A 5265-nucleotide genomic window follows, 5' to 3' on the forward strand; every position below is an offset into this window, starting at 1 on the left:
CTGTCTGAGTAGGGGTTGGCGATGGTGTTGCCTCGCAGCAAGAAGGTCCCTGTTCCATTTCTTTTCCTGTGGCGAGTTTGCATGCTCTCCCCATGTGGGTTCTCTCTGGGTACTCTGGCTTCCTCCCAGGGCAGTCAGTTTCTTTAAATGTCCCTGTAGGTTTCTTTACACATTAGCCCTGTGATGAAGTGCCGACTCGTGCAGTGTGTACCCCACCGTTTGCCCATTGGCAGCTGCAATTGGCTCCAGCATTAACCGCTGAACAGGAGCACAGATGACGAACCGAAAAAACCCTTGTTGGGCTGAGAATGAGTGTTATATCCCAGGGGCTGAATTTAAGCAATATGAAACTCTCATATTGAAGGTAGTATGTACACTGGAATAGATCTTCCATTCTTTCCTTTCCTTCTCACCTCTCTCAAACTGTGAATTCGCTGTGAAGTACAACTGTATGTGTGTGGGAAGTATTGGTCTATTAGCTTTGCTCAGCCAAACATCTTATTTTCCCTCATTCTGCTGTCTAAAACTCTCCAAGCACTGACAGGTTGCTTTGGTGAGTGAAAAGTCAGTTTCAAGTCATTGATTGAACCGAGGTCTGGACTGCTTGGCAATTACTTCAGGATATTTTGACAGCATTTCTGAGTCTTGTATAGCTGTACCTAATGTGTCATCACCACATGGAGAAATATATCTTCAACCACGGTCTCATAGTTTTCTATTTTGTATGTTATTCTGCCTGCAGCTGTATTTTCATCTGACAGAAGTACCACAGCTGTCTTCTAACTGGTAGTGATGTGAAAGGTTGGGAAGTGGTGTGAAACAATAAACAACTCATTAAGGACATAAAGGCAAAAATTCTTAGGTTTAGTGGGCACACACTGAAATAGGGCAAGAATATTTGTCTTGTTAGAGAAACAAACAATATTTTTTCTGTAATATGAAGTTGTCATATGTAGGGGTTAGGTTCAATAGAGAATTTGCAGAAAGGGCATTGAATACATAACAAAATCTAGATCACCTCTTCATTTACTTGCAGTAGATCCCTGCAGGTTTCAGGATTTCATTTTTCAGCTGGCAAGAGACCGGCCTGAAAACATATGAAGCCACTTGTGGCATCATGCACATCCACTTATGCATGATGCATCTGAACAAACGTGCTGTTCAATGAAGTTATTTATGTTCTGAACAGCCGTATGTATTGACGGATAAGTGTCTCAGCGTCATACAGGCTGCTGTTGTTTGTTTGATGGAGATGGAGGTGTACACTCTCTTAGCCATTCAGTCGATACAGTCGGATAAAAGAATTGCACACATGCTCCCTTATTGAGGATTATAATGTACATGTTGCCATAGGTTTGTTTTAAGTTTATTTAAGATTTTATAGAGCCTGTAATTTTATTTTCTATAATTATACTGTGAGATGTGTCTAATGCTCTGTCACCTTTTAATATAAATGGGATCGAGAAAATACATTACTCTTTCCCTGAAAATGGCAGTTTGTGTATTTCTATAGCCAGGATTTCAGAGTTAATGTAATGGCACCGATGAGTCCAAACCATTTTTCACACAGACAGTTTGTAATTTTCGACCTTCAGTAGAAGTGAACTGCTGCTCTGTGGGGCTGGTGTAAAGCAGAGCGAAGTAAATTGCAGTGGAACACAATATTGTGGGGACAGGATCAGAATTGGTGGACTTTATTCCAACCCATACTGGTCATGCACAATCGCTGCATTTTTATCACTACTGCACCATTAAATGTATGCATCTATGTAAATAACTCGTTGATCACATTGAAACATTCTGCTGATGCCGTGAAATCAAACCATGCTAATGAAACCTCACTCCAGTCATCAGAATTTGTGTTCAAGCTAGTCAAGTTTTGCAATAATTTTAAAAATCTCAGTTTCTACATCTTTTATTGAACTCTCAGACAATAATCTTGAATTACGTTCAATGGTAAGGGTTAGGGTGATGTTCAGACTAGTATACTGAGATAAGGAATGAAAAACAGCAACAACACATCACATCACAGGACAGGTTTCTGAGAATCAGACAAGTGACAGGCAGCTCTGGGGACAACCGTATAAGCAGATTAACAGCATCTAAATCAACGCTTATTGGTTTCAGCTACTGCAGGTTGGACGGGTTCAGCAGTAGCATGGAAGACTTTGACACAATGAATTGCAAAGATTCCCTCAAAATGCTGAGCTATGTAAATTCTGACAAGAACAGGAGAAATAGGGGCATTTGAAAATATCTAACAAATATATTCCAATCTGAAATAATCACAACTATTCAAAAATGCTTATTTTTATCCGAACTGCACCTTTAAGTATATGTCCATTTGCAAACCCCCAATCAAAATCACTTATATACCTTTGATCTATGATTGTGCAATGTGCAATATCTGATATATACTGTGTGTGTGTGTGTGTGTGTGTGTGTGTGTGTGTGTGTGTGTGTGTGTGTGCGCTCGCTCATGAGTGTGTTCACCAAGGACTAGTTTACTGCACACCACAATAGGATTCCATCTAACCTTATGAAGCAAAACGAAGCTGAAAGGTTTCATTTCACGTAGCTCTACCTCTGAAAGAACATTAGTTTCAATTACTAACCTAAACCCATTTCTTTTATCCAGATATCTCAGCACAATGCCATCTTCACTGGGGATTGTTAACATTTTCCTTATGGATTGTTTCCTCCCTGGACACACACAAAAGGCAAAACTATCCAAACTGAAGTGAATATCACAGTTACAGATAATTAATGTGAGAAATAGGCTGCTGCAGTTGGAAGCTTTCGCTAACAATCTTATGTGAGTGTGTAAAGGTCACTTAACTGCAAAGGTACAGTCTCGTGTTCAGCCTAATTGTACCACCTGTGTCTCTCTGTCCTTGTAGCCCATCCGTAATGCTGCCATCTTTATAAAATGGATCATTCCAAATGCCAGATGAGAATAAAGTATTTGTGTCCATCCAGGAGAAAAACTGACACCATGACTCGATTTCACAGTTGAATGACCTCCGACCTAAAGTAAACCTTGGATTAGTGAAGCACTATGGCTTCCTAATGGATTGACTTTGGATGGGTCTGATGTAACTCACCCCTATCTTCTCTGCCTCTCCAGATCTCTGTAAAATCGTCATGGTGACAGCGATGGCAACGTCACAAAAATGTGAGAAAGCAGTGTGACACACCGACTGACATAAGGTAGGAGACTGCTGGTTGTTTCCTGATGTTGGTAGAGGTGATTTTGTCTCTGTGTATGTCTACTGTCTCTGTGTATGTCTACTGGTTGTATACTTTGGAAAGTCGTCCCCAAGCCCATGTGCACAGTGCCTATCGATGTTGTTGCACTAATTGTACATTGCTTTTCTTCGTTAGACGCAACCGGTGACTAACAGGGAGACACCTCGAATGTTTAAAGGGAGTGACTGTGAGGTTTGCTGTACGAGTCCATGTTGGGAATGCTTTTGAGTGAGAACCCCTTCCTATTGGGGTGAAGTTGGAAAGGTTCAAGTTTCAACCAAAACATTGTATATTACATTAACTTCTTTAAAATTCTCATTCAGTAGCGCACAGCACCTTGTTGGTTACTTGGTGAAACATCTGTCTTTTATCTGTGGCAGCTTGTTGAATTACTTAAAATCCAGAGGGGATCTACTCTGATGCTGTTAACGCCAATCTATTCTCCATGAAATGTCACAGTTGAATGACACGGTCCTGTACGACTCATGATTGAATCCTTAAATTGCAGTCAAATCAAAACTGGTTCCTACAGCTCTACTGATAAAAGTTCCACATCTTATCTACAACTACCTCCACAAATAACCCTCTAGTGTTGTTTGTCCAAATCAATACTGTCAACGTCATCACAAGGTCACTGAGAAAAGAGCTTATTGATCGGGCTAACAAGTCATGACAATCCAGAAACAATGTGTCATTTTTTTGTCTGTGTCATCTATTGCCAGAAAGCAAAGATATTGAATGTGTTGAGTGTTATCCAAGAGGCTTGAATATATGCTGCAAATCCTCTGCTATGTGTGTGTACTAGTATATAGTGTGCTGTATTGATGAATGCCACTATGAATCAAAGTGTGGGAACTGCTGCCGACATTCCCAGTGGGGTCAGCAGAGTCTCAATCTGTTTGGGCTTGACTGTAGTGCTGGGCCCACAAGTTTCATTGCACGAATGAGAGACCCTGAACTTGAAGAGGTGAAGACTGCCACCATGTGTACCGTACTGAAACACTTTAAACGACATTCGTTTTGATGCAGAGTTGGACTGTGTTATCAATCTAAAATTATATTTGCACTTTAGCGCTCAAAAATGACCCACAGCACATACACTGCTTTCTCCTGACAATCCCACAATACAACACATGCATTTTATTAAGACAAAACTGTTAAAAATCAACTGGTAATCAACTGTTAATCAAGCCATCAGGAAAAGCTCATCATTAATAGCACAACATTGATATGTACTGTCAATATGATATCAACTTGATATCAACATGACAAAGTCATTGTTCATGTTGTGAATGAAGCCTGTGCAGACCTGCTCTACCTATGTACAACCAGGTGATACTTTATAAATCTATGTTACAACCTTTTTCTTGGCCAAAGCATGCTTCCAGGACTTGCTGTTTCAGTGAATCAGAACATCAGCATGTTGACTGATGTGTGTGTTAGCAGTGTCCCATCACGGTGGATAAAGATTTTTCAGGTTTTTATTGGTGTCAGTGTTTTCAAAAATCATATCAGTAAACAACATGAAAAACAAATGAAAAACAAATATATTGTACAAGCCTCAACACTGTCTCCTAAAACGTGTGTCTATAATATTCACAAAACCATTCATTTGGACTTGCACATAACTTGGTCTATTTCAGATAGTCATTGATGTGTATACAGGTTTATGACGTCCTTAACTGCATATTAAGAGGCTGTATCCTCGATTTAACATCTCAGATTTCTGTAATCATGTTGTAAATGCACCCATTTACAAGGGCTCCTCTCTAATAGCCAACACATGCAGCATTTTCAGTCTGTGAAAACTACATCTAAGTTGTCTAAAGGAGCAGCAGTCAGTGGATGAATTGGGGTTTTATTCCTTCTCTAAAGTGAATTTTCACTTGAATTTACAGCAATCATTCACTCAGCAAATTCAGCACATCATCTCCTTTCCTGTGAGTGCCCATCTCATGCTGAGATTTATATATTCACATTTGCCTCTGCATCATGTTTTTTAAAAGCATCACTGTT

The sequence above is a fragment of the Lampetra planeri genome, unplaced genomic scaffold, assembly GCF_965212315.1.
Source record: "Lampetra planeri unplaced genomic scaffold, kcLamPlan1.2.h2 scaffold_492, whole genome shotgun sequence".
NCBI lineage: Eukaryota > Metazoa > Chordata > Hyperoartia > Petromyzontiformes > Petromyzontidae > Lampetra > Lampetra planeri.